The following is an 18,825-nucleotide window of genomic DNA, read 5'->3' as shown; positions in this document are numbered from 1 at the left end:
CGAAGGGCCGCGTCCCAGGGCCCCCAGCGGGCGGGCGTCGGGATTCGAACCCACGCCCCGCGACGCCTCGCAGCCCGGCCGGTCTCCCCGGGGCGGCCGGGCGTGGTGGCGCGCTGGGGCCGGACGGTGGCGCTGTCCCCCTCCCCGCGGCCGTCCCCCGCGCCTCAACCGAACGCGGCGGGGCGGGCCTCGGCCGCGGACGGACGGGCGGCGCGGCCAATGGGAGGCGGCGGCGGCGGGCGGGAGGGCGGGGGCGGCCAATGGCGGGGCGCGGGGGGCGGGGGCGGGGTAGGCTGAGCCGCGGGGGCCGCTGCTGCTGCTGCTGCTGCTGCTGCTGCTGCTGCTCCTGCTCCTGCTGCTCCTGCCTCCCGCCGCCGCCGGCCAGGACCGGAGCGGCCAGGACAGGACAGGACCGGAGCGGAGCGGCGGAGGCCGGGCAGCGCGGGCTCCTCTCTCTGCTGGGCCCCAGCCCCACCCACACCCTGGACAAGACACCCCCGAAACGGAAAACCAGGTAAGGCCAGCCACGCTCCCTCCCTCCTTCCCTCCCTCCTGCTGCTGCTGCTGCTGCTGCTTCCTCCTCCTGGGCTGGGGGGGGATGGGGCCACGCTCCTCTCTCTCTAGTCCCCAGCGCTTAGTGCAGGGCTCCGCACACGGGCAGCGCTCAGTCCACCCCACCGAATGGAAGCTCCTTGTGGGCAAGGGGCCTCTCTCTCTCTAGTCCCCAACGCTTAGTGCAGGGCTCCGCACACGGGCAGCGCCCAGTCCACCCCACCGAATGGAAGCTCCTTGTGGGCAAAGGTCCTCTCTCTTTCTCTCCCCCTCTGTTGATGCATTGTATCATCCCCAACGCTTAGTGCAGGGCTCTGCACACGGTCAGCGCCCAGTCCACCCCACCGAATGGAAGCTCCTTGTGGGCAAAGGTCCTCTCTCTTTCTCTCCCCCTCTGTTGATGCATTGTACCATCCCCAACGCTTAGTGCAGGGCTCTGCACACGGTCAGCGCCCAGTCCACCCCACCGAATGGAAGCTCCTTGTGGGCAAAGGCTCCCTCTCTCTCTGTTCCCCAGCGCTTAGTGCAGGGCTCTGCACCAGGTCAGCGCTCAGTCCACACCACTGAATGGGAGCTCCTTGTGGGCAAAGGTCCTCTCTCTCTCTAGTCCCCAACGCTTAGTGCAGGGCCCTGCACACGGGCAGCGCTCAGTACACACCTCTGAATGGAAGCTCGTTGCGGGCAAAGGCTCCCTCTCTCTCTATTCCCCAGCGCTTAGTGCAGGGCTCTGCACATGGTCAGCGCTCAGTCCATCCCACTGAATGGGAGCTCCTTGTGGGCAAGGGGCCTCTCTCCCTCTGTCAATGCATTGTACCATCCCCAACGCTTAGTGCAGGGCTCTGCACATGGTCAGCGCTCAGTCCACACCACTGAATGGGAGCTCCTTGTGGGCAAGGGGCCTCTCTCCCTCTCTCCCCCACTCCCCCTCTGTTGATGCATTGTACCATCCCCAACGCTTAGTGCAGGGCTCCGCACACGGTCAGCGCTCAGTACACACCACCGAATGGGAGCTCCTTGTGGGCAAAGGCCCCTCTCTCTCTATTCCCCAGCGCTTAGTGCAGGGCTCCGCACACGGACAGCGCTCAGTCCACACCACCGAATGGGAGCTCCTTGTGGGCAGTGATGGTCTCTCGCTCGATGCATTGTACTATCCCCAGCGCTTACTACAGTGCTCTGCACACGGTCAGCGCTTAGTCCATACCCCTGAATGGGAGCTCGTTGTGGGCAGGGATCCTCTCTCTCTCTCTCTCTATTGATGCATTGTACCATCCCCAGCGCTTAGTGCAGGGCTCCGCACACGGTCGGCGCTCAGTACACACCACTGAATGGGAGCTGGTTGTGCACAGGGATGGTCCCTCTTGCCGGATTGGACTTTCCCCAGCGCTTACTACAGTGCTCTGCACACCGTAAGCGTTCCGCAAGTACCACCGAGTGGGAGCTCCTTGTGGGCAAGGGTCCTCTCTCTCCCTCTGTTGATGCATTGTACCATCCCTAACGCTTAGTACAGGGCTCCGCACACGGTCAGTGCTCAGTACACATCACCAAATGGGAGCTCCTTGTGGGCAAAGGTCCCCTCTCTCTTCCCCAGCGCTTAGTGCAGCGCTCCGCCCCCAGTCAGCGCTCAGTACATACCACTGATTGGGAGCTCGTTGTAGGCAGGGATGGTCCCTCTTGCCGAATTGGACTTTGCCCAGCGCTTACTACAGGGCTCCGCACCCCGTAAGCGTTCAGCAAATACCACTGAATTGGAGCTCGTTGTTGGCAGGGACCCTCTCTGTCCCTATTGATGCATTGTACCATCCCCAGTGCTTAGTACAGTGCTCTGCACACCGTAAGCACCCAGCAAATACCACCAAATGGGAGCTCGTTGTGGGCAAGGGTCCTCTCTCTCTCCCTCTGTTAATGCGTTGTACCATCCCCAACGCTTAGTACAGGGCTCCGCACACGGTCAGTGCTCAGTACACACCACCGAATGGGAGCTCGTTGTGGGCAAGGGTCCTCTCTCTCTCTCTATTCCCCAGCGCTTAGTACAGGGCTCCGCACACCGTCAGTGCTCAGTAAGCTCCACTGAATGGGAGCTGGTTATGCGCAGGGATGGTCCCTCTTGCCAGATTAGACTTGCCCCAGCGCTTACTCCAGGGCTCCGCACACGGTAAGCGCTCAATACATATTACTGAATGGGAGCTCACTGTGGGCAGGGATCGTCCCTATTGCCGGATTGGGCTTTCCCCAGCGCTTAGTACAGTGCTCTGCACACGGTTGGCGCTCAGTAAACACCACTGAATGGGAGCTGGTTGTGCGCAGGGATGGTCTCTCTTGCCGGATTGGGCTTTCCCCAGCGCTTAGTACACTGCTCTGCACACGGTAAGCGCCCAATAAATACGACTGAATGGGAGCTCATTGTGGGCAGGGATCGTCTCTTGCTGGATTGTACTTTCCCCAGCACTTACTACAGTGCTCTGCACACGGTAAGCACTCAGTAAATACGATTGCATGTGAGCTCGCTGTGGGCAGGGGTCGTGTCTCTCTCCTGCTGGATTGTAATTTCCCCAGCGCTTAGTACAGGGCTTTGCACACGGTAAGCGCTCAGTATATGCGAATGATTGGGAGCTCGTTGTGAGCAGGGGTCGGCTTTCTCTCTTGCTGGAGTGTACTTCCCCCAGCGCTTACTACAGGGTTTTGCACATGGTAAATGCTCAATACATACGACTGAATGGGAGCTCACTGTGGGCAGGGATTGTCTCTAATGCTGTATCGTACTTTCCCCAGCTCTCAGTTCAGGTACTCAGTTACTGCACACAGTAAGCGCTCAATAAATACAACTGAATGGGAGCTTGTTGGGGGCAGGGGTCGCCTCTCTTTATTTCAGTATTGTGCTTTCCCCAGTGCTTAGTACAGTGCTCTGCACACAGTAAGCTCTTAATATGATTGAATGGGTGCCCGCTGTGGACAGGGATCACCTCTCTTTATTGCAGTGTTGTACTTTCCCCAGTGCTTACTACAGTGCTCTGCACACGGTAAGCACTCAGTGAATACGATTGAATGTGAGCTCGTTGCGAGCAGGGATCATCTCTATTGCTGTATTGTACTTTCTCCAGCGTTTAGTACAGCGCTCTGCACACAGTAAGCACTCAGTAAATACGATCGAATGGGAGCTCGTTGTGGGCAGGGGTCGCCTCTCTCTATTGCTGAATTGTACTTTCTCCAGCGCTTAATACAGTGATCTGCACACAGTGAGCGCTCGATAAATACGATTGAACGTGAGCGCATTGTGGGCAGGGATTCTCTTTCTTTATTTTTGCTTGATTTTGCTGTACTTTCCCCAGCGCCTACTACAACGCTGTGCACACCGTCAGCGCTCAATAAGTACGATTGAATGGGAGCTAGTTGTGGGCCGGGGTCCTGTCTCTCCTGCTGTATTGTACTTTCCCCAGTGCTTAGTTCAGTGATCTGCACACGGTAAGCGCTTGATAAATACGATTGAACGCGAGCTCGTTGTGGGCAGGGGTCGTCTGTCTCTCTTGCTGCATTGTACTTTCCCCAACGCTTAGTACAGTGCCCTGCAGTAATTATGCCTGAATGAATGAATGAATGGCTCTTAGGCTTAGCCCCGAGGGCAGAGGGCTGGAGGAGACAGAGAGAGAGAAAGGCTTCCCCCCTACCTTGGTTATTGTCCAGCTTTGCTCTCCTCTCCAGAAGGCTCGATCGGCTCCCTGGAGAGAAATGTCTTACTGCCCCCAGGAACCCTTCCTTGGTTGGAGGAGAGAAAGAAACCAAGCAAAAACCAAGCAAAAACCTCACTTTAGCCCCTAAGCCCTCCATTTGGTTGAGCATCTTCACGGGCCATGGAAGAATTTCACTCAGAACTAACTCTCCTTATCCGTAGTAAGAGAGACAGGCAGAGAGAATGCACAAGCCAAGTCAGGACAAATACCTCGTTGAAGATCGTACCATTCAGTTGTATTTATTAAGCGCTGGCTGAGGTCCGAACACCGTACTGAGCGCTTGGGGAAGGACAATACGACAATAAAGAGTGACAGTCCCTGCCCACAACGAGCTAACAGTCTCTCCCAGGGTCAGATCTGTGAGCGGGCCAGGTGACAAGAAGCAAAATGCACTGATCTGAGTTTCATCTTCTCTTCCTTTCTGTGCCTCAATAGAGGAGCTAATGAACGGGGAAATGGAGGCAAGATTTGAGAAAGAGGTGAAGCAAGGGGTTTGGGTAGTCTATATTCTGAAAAGTCAGTTCCCGACGTCCAGAATAAAGGGCCGGCTCTACTTTTGTTTTTATCCCATGTGGGCCATCTCTAAAGCCCGCCATCCTTGACACTCTCCCAGTTCCAGGCCCGCGGCACTTACGTACAAATCTCTGTGCTCTGCCATTTCCCTTGTCTGTGATTTCTTTTAATGTCTTTCTCCCCGTCTATTCTAAAAGCAGCTTGAGAGCAGCGATGGTGTTCACCGCCTCTATAGTGTTGTACTCTCCGAAGCGCTTAGGCCAGTGCACTGCACATGGTAGGCACTCAATAAATACGGTCGATTGCCACATTCTTTGTGGTGGCCTGTTATTTCTCCTACCCAGCCTTAGCCTTAATAACCCCTCGGGGGTGGAGGGGAAGAATAACGTGTTTCTGCCGTTGCTGCTGTGCCTCTGTTTCATTATCCCTCTCATGTTAGCAGTTCTGCACCAAAGAGGAGGATAGGGGTGCACTCGCATTGAGCCATTTTTAGAACTTGGCTAGGAGCTGGGAACTGGAGAGGAAAGGGGCTGCCAGCAGTCTAGTGGGATTTTCTGGTGCAACTCTGGAGGCTGGAATTCCTCAGTCTTTTAGCCCACAGTCCCCAGAAGAGAGTTGGGAGGCCCACATCTGTCACCAATTTGAGTCACCCCCCCAACTGCTAAAAGTCTGACCATTTTTTACTCTCTCACCTGTCGTCCTGGATCGCTGCATCCCCGAGTAGTTTGTAGAAGGCACAGATGAAAAGAATAAGATAAACATCTTCTGTGTTTATGCATTTTTCGAGCCTACTTTTCCTCCCAGTAATTACAGAGGTGGCAAGATAAATTAGCATATTTTGATATTCCTTCAGATCGAGTTAGGTAAATAGGTGAACGGTTACATCATTTGAAGGGCTTTTGTTTGAGATTACGTGGCAAACAGGAATGCAGAGCTGAGATTAGACCTCAGTTCTGGGTTGAATTCTCTTGTTTATTATAGAACCTAGCTGTAGCCCTGCTAAACTCTTAGGAATTATGTTTAAAAAACACTCTTCCAGGAACTTGATCTGTTTTATAGGATTTTGGAGAAATAGGGTAATGTAATCCCATTGTTGTTTGCAAAAGAGGTAATCCCCACCTGTTCTGATTACCAAAATGCTTGAGACAAACATCTGTCAGTTATGCTAGGAGTCCTTCCCTAGCACATAATCCTCCCCCTGCCCCACAGCAGTTGCATGTTCATTGTTGTAAACTTTGATCTTCAAGCTATATCTCACATTAAAATAATGGGTTATTTTTTGCGGAAGAGTTTTTCAGAGCATAGGAGAACCAGACACAAAAATCCAGTTCCTAAGTGCGTACTTCTGGTACATGTCGAGGCAGTGAATAAAGGCATAAGAATAACTGTGGTATCTCTGGAACTCTAACTGTGCCAAGTGCTCTGCTAAGCTCTGGGGAAGGTACAGTGGAATGAGATCGGGCACAGCCCAGGTCCTACATAGGGCTCACATCCAAGGGGAGGTAAAAGGGGAGTTGATTGCCCATTTTATAGATGAGGAAACAGAGGCCCAGGTTGTCGTTTGTCCAAAGTCACACAACAGATGGCGGAGCCAGCGTTAGGATCCCAAGACACCTGACTCCCAGTCCTGGGTTCCATCCAACAGGCCACGCTATTCACCTGTAATGATCGATCTCCCAAAATGTGAACTCTATCATATCAGGTCTGTGGGTTGAGATGCGGTTTGACCCTGGATCAGAATCTTTTTTGGCCCCGCGGCTGGCCAGGGAAGGCAGGGAGCCTCCTTATTCAGGAGGCTAGCTCGCTGGAACCGCTTATCTGTATGGGAAGACTTCCTGGTCTCTCTGGCTAGCTGTCTCCCCTGCAGATTTTCTGCACCCAGAGTCACAGTCAATTCGTTTTAAATCAGTTGGTCATTATTACATTATTAATTACATGCGATGTGTGTCCTAAGGGACAGGACTATGCATCACTCCTTGAACAATTCAGATTCTGGTGGGTATATAAACCTGATTGGGTAGGGTTTTTCAGTCTTGCTTTGTATATTCTGTCTTCCCTGAAATAATACATGTGTGTTACCATTGCCCCTCACTCCTTGGGAGTTTACTGACCAGCCATATCTGCCTCTTAACATAAGAATGGCTACTTTTGACTGGTGTTGCGGTATTTTGTGAAAGTCCTCAAAAATTGAAATAGGTAAAGATGTAGCTCAAGTCTATCAGGATGAAGTAACAGAATAAGTAATTGAATAAACAAATGGACACCCAAATAAAAATATGTCCATACATAAAGAGGATGAGATAATGAAATGCATAAGAGCTAAGGGTGATAGTCGGGTGCTTGAAATTATTAGCAGACATTCTGAAGGAGGTCGGGTTTTAGGAGGGCTTTGAAGATGGAAGAGCTGTAGTTGGGGAATTTTTGTATGTGTATGTGTGTATGTGTTGGGGGCAAGGAAGGAGTTCTGGGCTGGGGGAAACAGTGTAAGCAAAGTGATGGGATGAGATTGTACAGAGCAGTAGCGTGCCAATTTTATTTTATGGCATTTGTTAAGTGCTTGCTATGTGTAAGCACTACACTGTTCTAAATCCCGGGGTAGATACCAGTTAATTAGGTCGAACACAGTCCCCGTCCCACGTGGGACCACTAGTAGGAGACACAAGCAGTATTCCCCATTTTGCAGTTGAGGAAACTGAGGCACTGAGAAGTTAAATGACTTGCCCAAGGTCACACAGCAACCCCTTAGCAGAGCTGGGATTGGAACCCTACTCCCAGGCCCTCGTTCTTTCCACTGGAGCAAGCTACCAATTGAAAGTAACACTAAACTTTCAATTGCAAACTAAGAAAAAAGTATTTTGCTTAAGGAACTTCTGTCTTTGAGGAAAAATTGCTCCTGGGTTAAATTAACAAAATTCTTCCAGTCTGACCATTTTAGTCAGTGCTCCTCGTGAGCAGTGGCTGTTCTTGGGTCCGGTCTGCTTGGTACCTCTTCCATCACTAGTACTTATTGAGCACCTCCTGCATGCAGATCACTGTTAGTGTTAGTGTTGAGAAGCAGCGTGGCGCAGTGGAAAGAACACGGGCTTTGGAGTCAGGGCTCATGAGTTCGAATCCCAGCTCTGCCACTTGTCAGCTGTGTGACTGTGGGCAAGTCACTTAACTTCTCTGTGCCTCAGTTCCCTCATCTGTAAAATGAGGATTAAGACTGTGAGCCCCACGTGGGACAACCTGATTCCCCTGTGTTTACCCCAGCGCTTAGAACAGTGCTCTGCACATAGTAAGCGCTTAACAAATACCAACATTATTATTATTATTGTTAGTGAGTGGTTGGAGAGTTCATCACCATCTCCACCCTCCAAGAGCTAGCAAACTATCAATTTTAAGAGGAGAGAAAGGCCCAGAATAAATTACCCATAGGAAAAAGAGAATGGAAAGATGTTTGAATTAGTACAGCACATAAATCGATTCGTGTGTATGTGCTTGAGTATTTAAGTGCTGAGGCGGAAGCTGGGAGGGTATGACCGGGAGAAGCAAATTAATTGGGGTAGGTGGGATTTCAGGAAGGCTTTTAAGATGAGGGGCTGTGGTCTGGAGGATTTCAAGGAGAAGGGAATTCCAGGCAGGAGGAACGTGTGAGTAAGAAGGGGATGAATGTAGAACAAGGCACAGTTGAAAGAGTAGCTAGGGAGGAGCAAAGAGGGTGAGCTGGAGGAGGTCTGCCAACTCTGTTATATTGTCCTCTCCCAAGCACCTAGTACAGTGCTCCGTGCACAGTAAGTGCCCAATAAATACGATTGATTGATAGCCAGAGTGTAGGCGGGAAAGAGAATGGATAAGTAAGAAAGAGATGGCTCTTATGAGCAGCATAAAGCCAGCGGTCAGGAGTTTCTGCTGGCTGTGGAGAGGAATGGGTAACTGTCGGAGGTTTTTGAGAAATGAAGAGATGGGTGTGGAGTGATATTTTAGCAAAATGACCCAGGCAGCAGAGTAAAGTTTGGATTGGAAAAGGGAGAGATTGGAGTAGTTGAGGAGGCTGATCCAGCAGTCTAGCTGGGATGGGAAAAGTGCCTGCACCAGGGTGGTGACCATTTGGATGGAGAGGAAAGATGGAGTGGATCTGGGAAATGTTAGCGGGATTTGGTGAGAGTCTGAATGTGTGAGTTGAAAGGCAGCGAGGAGTGAGGGATGCTATCAGCGTTACATACTTCTGAGACAGGGAGGTTGGTAATTAAATTATATATTAGAAATTATTTATATTAATGTCTGCCTCCCCCTCTAGACTGTAAGATCATTATGGGCGGGGAATGTGTCCAGTAAATCTGTTGTATGCAGAGAAGCAGTGTGGCTCAGCGGAAGGAGCACAGGCTGGGGAGTCAGAGATCATGGGATCAAATCCCGGCACCGCCGCTTGGCAGCTGTGTGACTTTGGCAAGTCACTTAACTTCTCTGTGCCTCTGTTACCTCATCTGTAAAATGGGCACTAAGACTGCGAGCCCAATGTGGGACAACCTGATCAACCTCATATCCTCCCCAGCGTTTAGAACAGTGCTTTGCATGTAGAAAGCGCTTAACAAATGCCATCGTTATTATTATTATTACTGTCCCAAGCACTTGGTACAGTGCTCCGTATGGAGTAAGTGCTCAAATTCCATTGATTTGATTATGATAAACTTTGGAGGAGCGCATTTGGAAGGGAAGATGAGTAATTCAGTTCTTGACCTATTGAGCTCAAGGCGATGATGGGACATTCATTCATTCAATAGTATTTATTGACCGCTTACTATGTGCAGAGCACTGTACTAAGCGCTTGGAATGAACAAGTCGGCAACAGATAGAGACAGTCCCTGCCGTTTGACGGGCTTACAGTCTAATCGGGGGAGACAGATAGACAAGAACAATGGCAATAAATAGAGTCAAGGGAAAGAACATCTCGTAAAAACAATGGCAACTAAATAGAATCAAGGTGATGTACATTTCATTAACAAAATAAATAGGGTAATGGAAATATATGACATCCAGGGGAGATGTCTGGAGACAGGAGGAAATTCACAATTTTAATCGAGGTTAGATTCGTCAAGTGGGATACTCATTAAATATTAACAGTGCTGATTTATCCCCGGAAAGCCCTCCATCTCTGCTGGCAACTGCCCTTCAGACAGCGGCAGGCAGGGTGAGCAGTTGAAATAGGCAGGGGTCGTTCTGGTGACCCTCAGTGGCTCCTCTCCTCCCTCCTAGTTTTCCTTTACCTTTGGATGATTAAAATAAAGACCCGTTTAACTTTCCTCCGTTCCCATTTATTTTCCCTTGCCATACTACTAGGTCTTTTTTATCTTCTGTCCTCCACCAGCTATTTCTCTCCTTCTTCTGGACTGCTACTTCCTTTGAAGTAAAGGTACAAAAAACTAGCTGGTTGGCATGAATTAAGGTAGGGCGAAAGTCAGTGCCCACGAAGACTGAGCTTCATTCAGTTGTATTTATTGAGGGCTTACTGTCTGCAGAACACTGTACTAACCACTTGGAAGAGTACAATATAACAATAAACAGACATTCCCTGCCCACAGTGAGCTTTCAATCTAGAGGGGCAGACGGGCATTAATATAAAGTACGTTACAGATATGTACACAAGTGTCGTGGGGCTGAGAGAGGAGATGAATAAAGGGAGCAAGTCAGGATGGCACAGGCGGGAGTGGAAGAAGAGGAAAGGAGGGTGTAGTGAAGGCCTCTTGGAGGAGATGTGTTTTCAGTAAGGCTTTGAAGGCAGAGAGGATAATTGTCCGTCGGATTGAGGAGGGAGGGCGTTCCAGGCCAGCCGGAGAGTAGTAGCGAGGTGAGTGTTGTCTGAGAGAGCATAAGCGATGCCATTAGTAGGTCGGACAAATGACCCACCCAGGTGAGGAATAGATTCTGATACTGGCCACAAGATGCCTGGAGGAAGTGTATTTGCTCATTGTTCTCCTGTGCATCCACCCTCCTGATAAAGGATGTACTTTTTAATCACCCTGAACCTTTCTATCTTTATGCGTAGTAATTAATAAGAGGGATTGTGCTGCAGGTATATCTCTGTGGATTGGGGTAGATATAGGCTTTGGAAATGTGCCACAATATTACCTCTTTCTGGAGTAGCATCACAAGGCAGTAGGAGCGATTAGGAAACACCTCGAAGGTAGAGGGAGTTGAACATTTTAAGTGAACATCTGCCCTTTTTACATTTCTAAAGTCTGCAGGTCATAAAATCCAAAATGATGAGTTTGACAAGTGAACAAAGTTGTTCTTTTGTTTTTATTATATTTCAAAGTGATCTCGGGATATTTTCTTCTATTTCGGTAATATTTATGTGACTTTCCCTTTGGACCTCTTTAACGTCTTCTCTCCTGCTTGCCCTTCTCTGGAAGTTGAGTCTTCAGTGAAATTGCTTTATAATGTTTTCCTGGGACAGAGTGATCGAATGACTGTTAGTTGACAGAGGATGATAAATGGGGTGAAGTGCTGCTCCGTGGGCTTTGGCTGGTCTTTGTGGGAGGGGAATTGCCTTATATTTTTCCTCTCCAATTAATTTTTTTTAAAGGAAGAAAAATCAATGACCGGTATTGAATTGTTAAAGAAAACGCTAGTAAAAAAATAAGGATTAGCCATTCTGATGCTTCGTTAGGTCTAGGTTCGAGGGAATGTAGAACTGTCGAGCTCCTCTGTTGGCTGTTGTCAGTTTAGAAAGGAATTTCAAATTCAGTGGATAGTTGATTCATCCATTCAGTCTTTGCTTTGCTGCTCTTAGTGGCTCCTCACATAATCAAGTGAGAGGAATCTTTCTCCATTATTAAATAATTTATAGATATCTCCACTTGAACATGTAATTACCAGGCTAAATTTAATCCTCATGCTTTAGATGTGGCCACAGTGAAAGTTTCCGTAGAGGACTTCAGTCTTTAGTTGAAGACGAAGTTGCCATCCAGATGTGCACTGAGAAACTAAAGCACCAGGAAGGTGAAGGTCATGAAAGAAAATTTACACTGCATTTCAAAAACAGACACTTCTACTAAATACTAAAATTCTAAATGAATTTTAAATCTACCAATTAATTTGATGTTTAGGACTTTGGAGGGTCAGCCCTTAAGGAAGGTTTACTATGGTTAAAGTCAAAATGAGGGCAGAGATCGAAGCGTAGTACAAATGGAAACCGGGGCTGAGTTATTCTTCTTAGCTTAGGCTCTGAAATTTCAATAACTACTGTCGCTGTAAGTTCTGAAGAATATTTTCAAATGTATTAATTTTATTTGCCTGTCCTGATTGTGCAGTTGTTTAAAAAGGAGAGATTGAAATCAAAGCAAAAAATAGTATCTTCAGTCTCTGAGACTTTGTAGTATCATCTTCAGTTCACGGACGAGTATTTGTCATGGGAAAGTGCTGATAACCCTGCCCTTCTGTTGAGAAAGCTGATAATCTAAAATTCCGGTGTTCAAAGTGGGAACTGATGTAGTAGAGTGCAAAGGAGATGTTAGATGCAAAGAAATAAATTTTGCATTTCTGTTTTTAGTTTTGTTCTCTCCCCCTTTGATTTAGTTTTTTCTGAAGTCTGGTTTTCCACGGTCCTAGTTCTAAGGTATTTCATAAGGCTCATGAAACTTTCCAGGCGATTGAGAAAAAGGAAACCGGAGTGTTTTTCACCGCAGCTGAGGTGAAGTACTTTAATACGGATTGTAGCATCTTAGAATCAATTATGATTAGGCTTTAAGATGATACTTGTACAAACTTTGTATATTTAGTGCGTTTTACCGTCTACAGTCTTAAACAACTCTGTAGGCAGCCAGTATTTTTTCTATAGAATTTCAGCAAGGAAGGGTTTGGGTTTGTTGGGGGAGGGGTCAGTTGGAGGTCTGTTTCTGTAAAGTATGTTAGTTTGCTGCCAAAAGAAATATTACCTAGCAGCAGTTTACATGTGCCAAGAGAGAGGCCAGCGAACTCTTGCAGGAGAAATAGTGCAGAGTAGCTGTCAAACTGGATCCCCGAGGATGTCAGACAGGAAACAAGAAATGTGATGCTAAAAGCCCTGGTGGAAAGCTAGGTTATACAAAGAACCACACTTCGTTTGACTCGTTAGGTGTTAGTTTCTCCAATACAATTAAAAGCGGTTTCTGAATCGTCATCTCGACATCATCGAGGAAGCTTCCAGGGTGACAAAGTGTTTAACGGCTGGGGGTCGATTTCATTTTTTCTTAGAAAGCAGTCTCTCTCACCGTTCGTCTCTCCCAGCAAACGAACCTCTGGGAAAGTCAACTTTGGCATCGGAGAGTAAAATTTGAGACTGAAAGCAATTTCCTCCCACCCTAGAAAATGGAAGCGCAGAGACCGCATGGGAGCTGTTGAACAGAAACGTTATCCGTGAAATTCTGTCTTTCCACTTCTGGTAAATATAAAAGTATTTCATTTCCCCTCCCCTCCATATGCTTCCACACTCACTTTGTAGAAGGGGTTGTTGTTTCCCCACCACAGAGGGCTGTTTAGTCTGACTCTGGAAAGCCCCCAAGATCTGGCAAAGGACAACTTTTGTTGCTTAACTGGAAGGGGAAAGAGACTGGGGAAAAGTGACCGCTACATGGACCAGTCGCCCAGAGGGCAATCAAGGCCGTCGTGCATCTGCCGCTGCCCTTAGGTTTTGTGGAGACCTGTGGTCCGGTAGGTTGGTGTCTCCTCCTCTGGCCTGGGCATCCTGTGGTGTCGCTACCAGAGATGGGCACATTGGGCACAATAGTGTAGGGTCCGGGTCAGTAAAGCAGGCCTTCAGAGTGGTTGCTCTAAACGAGAACTGACCTTCCTAGACTCTGAAATGCCAGTGTTGCCCCAAAAGTGGGCACTGATGCCCTAGCTTGGCAAGAGGCTGATGTGTCAGTCTGAATGGCTGAGTGTTCCAATCTTAGGTGGATGGGTTGGGGATATCCTACGCCTGCCCTAGGGGCTGAAATCCTCTCTATCTCTCCAGCAGGGAGCAATGTCAGCACACTTGGCTGTTGAAGTGAAGTCTTTTCCTGATTAATTTATAATCTCCCCACCCTTTATCCTCCAACTCTCACATTACCACTTTTGCGCCATCTAAGCTCTTAAATGCTCACATTTCTCCATAACGCTTATGAATATATCTTGTAGACTCTTTTGCTTCCTACTGTGTTATATACCACCTCTCGGTTGCTCTTGGAGAGTTTCCAGTTCTCTTCCAAGCAGAGGCTGATCCATTCCATTCCTAGCTTGGGCAGGGGCTAGCGAGTGGAAGGCAATCTGCTGCAAGTCAAAACTCACCCGTGCTGGGCAGCAGCGGCCTGGGGGAGACTCAGGTTTGCAGCGCAGAAGGAGGCAATGGTAAACTGCTTCAGTATTTTTACCGAGAAAACTCTATGGATCCACTACCAGAACGGTTGCAGATGGAGGTGGGGCGTTCTGGGAGAGATGTGTCCACGGCACCACTATGGGTCGGATATGACTCGACAGGATAAAACAATGGTGTTATATATTCTAGTGCCTTTCTCGTCCACTTTCTCGTCCTAGAGGACAGGGATTGTGTGCGCCGCATACGCTTAGGTGCTCAAAAAATCCCGTCGATCACTTATTATTGATATACAAGGTTCACTGTCAGTTGGGAGCAATTTTTAAAAGTAGGCATCTCAAGCCCCTTTATGAGATATTTCTATTTTCCCTGATTTGGTGAGAGGATCCAGTCAGGAATCCAGCTGCTGCTCGTATCACCGGGATTGCTAATGAGATTTCGATGATATAATTGCTGCTCTTTTGTTTAAGAGGAAATAGTCTGATTGAATGCAAGTGCCTCCCTCAACCTTCTGTGGTTCACTACTTCATATGGTGATGAAAAATTTACTAGTTGCAAATAAGAGAATAAAAAGTTTGGTTGTAGAGAAGAGGCAGACTCAGTCCATCAATCAGTGGTATTTGTTGAGCACTTACCATGTGCAGAGCACTGTACTAAATGCTTGGGAGAGTAATAATAATAATAATGTTGGTATTTGTTAAGTGCTTACTATGTGCAGAGCACTGTTCTAAGCGCTGGGGGAGATACAGGGTATTCAGGTTGTCCCACGTGAGGCTCACAATTAATCCCCATTTTACAGGTGAGGGAACTGAGGCCCAGAGAAGTTAAGTGACTTGCCCACAGTCACACAGCTGACAAGTGGCAGAGGCAGAATTCGAACCCATGACCTCTGACTCGCAAGCCTGGGCTCTTTCCACTGAGCCACGCTGCTTCTCTGTACATACAAACAACGTAACAGTACAACACATACACATAACAGAGTACAACATCGAGTCAGCGGCACATTCCCTGCCCATAATGAGTTTACAATTTAGAGGGGGAGACAGACAATATAAATCAGTGCTCTGTAATATACAATTTAAAGATATGGACATATGCCCGTACAGAACTATGAACCATCCCCTTCTCGGTAGTTTCGGGCGACTCGAGACTGTCAGCTCGTGATGGGCAGGGAACACGTCTGCTAATTATGTTGAACTCTTCCAAGCGCTTAGTACAGTGCTCTGCACATAGTAAACACTAAATAAGTACCATTAATGGGTCAACTGTGCCCTCCTACTGGACTCCCGGCAGTCCCCTCTCCAGCCCAGTTGAGGGAGGATAAAGCAGCAAAATGCCTTTCCAACTTCTAGAATGTCGGGAAACCAAAAGCTGTGGCTACCAGTCTCCTCCTGCACTGCGTGGCACCCTGTTCTGTAAGCACCCTTCTCTGACCACCAACAAGCATGGCTCAGAACCCCCTAGGACCAAGTCCCCAGGGTTTGACTCTGCCATCTTAAGACCTTTTCATTCATTCATTCAATAGTATTTATTGAGCGCTTACTATGTGCAGAGCACTGTACTAAGCGCTTGGGATGAACAAGTTGGCAACAGATAGAGACAGTCCCTGCCGTTTGACGGGCTTACGGTCTAATCGGGGGAGACGGACAGACAAGAACAATGGCAATAAACAGCGTCAAGGGGAAGAACATCTCGTAAAAACCGATGGCAACTAAATAGAATCAAGGCGATGTACAATTCATTAACAAAATAAATAGGGTAACGAAAATATATACAGTTGAGCGGACGAGTACAGTGCTGTGGGGATGGGAAGGGAGAGGTGGAGGAGCAGAGGGAAAAGGGGAAAATGAGGCTTTAGCTGCGGAGAGGTAAAGGGGGGATGGCAGAGGGAGTAGAGGGGGAAGAGGAGCTCTGTCTGGGAACGCCTCTTGGAGGAGGTGATTTTTAAGTAGGGTTTTGAAGAGGGAAAGAGAATCAGTTTGGCGGAGGTGAGGAGGGAGGGCGTTCCAGGACCGCGGGAGGACGTGACCCAGGGGTCGACGACGGGATAGGCGAGACCGAGGGACGGTGAGGAGGTGGGCGGCAGAGGAGCGGAGCGTGCGGGGTGGGCGGTAGAAAGAGAGAAGGGAGGAGAGGTAGGAAGGGGCAAGGTGATGGAGAGCCTTGAAGCCTAGAGTGAGGAGTTTTTGTTTGGAGCGGAGGTCGATAGGCACTGGAGTTGTTTAAGAAGGGGAGTGACATGCCCAGATCGTTTCTGCAGGAAGATGAGCCGGGCAGCGGAGTGAAGAATAGACCGGAGCGGGGCGAGAGAGGAGGAAGGGAGGTCAGAGAGAAGGCTGACACAGTAGTCTAGCCGGGATATAACGAGAGCCCGTAATAGTAAGGTAGCCTTTTGGGTGGAGAGGAAAGGGCGGATCTTGGCGATATTGTAGAGGTGAAACCGGCAGGTCTCGGTAACGGATAGGATGTGTGGGGTGAACGAGAGGGACGAGTCAAGGATGACACCGAGATTGCGGGCCTGCGGGACGGGAAGGATGGTTGTGCCATCCACGGTGATAGAGAAGTCTGGGAGAGGACCGGGTTTGGGAGGGAAGATGAGGAGCTCAGTCTTGCTCATGTTGAGTTTTAGGTGGCGGGCCGACATCCAGGTGGAGACGTCCTGGAGGCAGGAGGAGATGCGAGCCCGAAGGGAGGGGGAGAGGGCAGGGGCGGAGATGTAGATCTGCGTGTCATCTGGGTAGAGATGGTAGTCAAAGCCGTGAGAGCGGATGAGTTCACCGAGGGAGTGAGTGTAAATGGAGAACAGAAGAGGGCCAAGAACTGACCCTTGAGGAACTCCAACAGTTAAAGGATGGGAGGGGGAGGAGGCTCCAGCGAAGGAGACCGAGAATGATCGGCCAGAGAGGTAAGAGGAGAACCAGGAGAGGACAGAGTCCGTGAAGACCTGGCCTCCAGTGTTTTTCTCTGCCACTTTAAAACCAGGGCTCCAAGGTTTGTTTGGGCGAAGCAGCATGACGTTGTTGAAAGAGCCCTGGCTTGGGAGTCAGAGGTCGTGGGTTCTAACCCCGGCTCTGCCCCTTAGCAGCTGTGTGACTTTGGGCAAGTCACTTCTCTGTGCCTCAGTTCCCTCATCTGGAAAATGGGGATGAAGACTGTGAGCCCCACGTGGGGCAACCTGATTACCGTGTATCTATCCCAGCGCTTAGAATGGTGCTCGGCACATCGTCAGCGCTTAAATATTATAATTATTTTAATTATTATTTGTGCCACCTTAAGAGCAGGGCTCCAGGGTTTGATTCTGCTACCTTAAGGCCAGGACTCCCAGAGTTGTCCACCCCCACCGATGTCTGGAGCGGCTTCCTCCAACTCCGCAGGACATCAAGCATTGCCATTCCCCAAGTGGTCGGAGTTACTGGAGCCCTCTTAAGCCCAGAGCTCTGGAGTGTGCTACAGTAGCCTGGACCAGCCTGCCCCAGCTTGGCAGGACACATTGCTTTTAGATCCTTTTACATCCTCTGGAACCGTGGGGCGCTGGCAGATGGTTCCTAAGTACTTACTGTGTACCTGGAGCAATGGGCATCCGAGGTCTCTCACCCACAAGATACATTCTTTCATTTTTCTAGATGTCGTTGTCTCAGTTGCTTGTTGTTTTTGCAATCCACTGTTTAGAGTTGACTTTATAAGTCTGTTCCCACCTAGATGGTGAACCCCAATTGGGACAGGAACTGCGCCTCATCTTTTTGTTATGTTTGTGTCTATCCCAGCCTCTGACACATAGTGAGCATTTAATAAATGCCATCCCTAACTGCTTTCCGTAAGAGGGGCGGAATGGGCTGTGTATAATAGTCTGCATTTTTTTCCATTGGAATTTTTTTTTTCTTTTCAGTCCTTTTCTGGTACAACTCTTCCTATTTTCTCTGTGCCCTGGGCAGGTACTTTGGCTGGCAAGTTTGTGGGCCCCCAGGTTATCCCGTCTCTCACTTCTCTCTCCAGTTTTCTAAAAGAGTTGCTCTTGAGAAATTAGAAATTCCTAGTTCTCCTAAAATGCAGGGTTTGTGTTTTTCCAAAGCCCACTGTTAAGAAAACCCATAGTATCGTACTCATGGTATTCGAAATTTTATGCATGCTCACACGTCATTTCTTCCAGGACTGCGGTGTCCTCTGTCTAAACAGGTTCGTGTGTCAGATGACTGTTCCTTAACTCCCTAATAATGCTCCAGCCAAAATGCATTGATGAGCACATAGTTTCTCTTAAGGTTGAAGCGATAGTGCCAGAGAGTAAACTTGCTGTATAGATTATTCAGTTTTTTGTTTCCTAAGAGTCCCTCCCTAAATTAGAAAATAGTTGTCTTTTCATGACCAGTCTAGTTAATGCTCTGGGTGAATTAATAGATTTGTTGTTTGTTTTAAGAAATGAGTAACACCCACCCACATCCTGATAGGTGCTTCAGATAATGGCATGGCAATAAGTATCTGAGAAAAGTGAATTATTATGTTTTTATAATTTGTTTTCTCTCCAGAGTCCTTTTTCAACATTTTGTACTCAATACTTGGGGTGATATTCAAGTTCCTGGCAAAATATTGCCCAAAAGCTAGGTTATATAGGGAAGAGTAGGGAAGCTCTTTGTTTCAGATTATTATGATGGTCCAGTTTGAGTAGAAGGGAAATTGAATTCTGCTATCTAGATGGTACATTTTAGTAACACATTAGGAATGGGATGG

The 18,825-nt window shown here is 48.5% G+C and overlaps 1 protein-coding gene across 1 annotated transcript in view; it reads left to right on the top strand.

Moving 5' to 3' along the window:
• Positions 1-408: 408 nt before the first annotated feature.
• The window catches only part of SCAI (suppressor of cancer cell invasion), a 123,033-nt gene continuing 104,616 nt past the window's right edge, over positions 409-18,825 (top strand). Inside the window, exon 1 of the mRNA XM_029062830.2 lies at positions 409-514. The gene's annotated coding sequence lies outside the window, so the exon portion shown is untranslated. The remainder of the gene's footprint in view (positions 515-18,825) is intronic.

The sequence above is a fragment of the Ornithorhynchus anatinus genome, chromosome 4 (genome assembly GCF_004115215.2).
Source record: "Ornithorhynchus anatinus isolate Pmale09 chromosome 4, mOrnAna1.pri.v4, whole genome shotgun sequence".
Classification (NCBI taxonomy): Eukaryota; Metazoa; Chordata; class Mammalia; order Monotremata; family Ornithorhynchidae; genus Ornithorhynchus; species Ornithorhynchus anatinus.
Note: the sequence above shows the minus strand (reverse complement) of the source record. Positions and strands in the feature narration are given on the sequence as shown.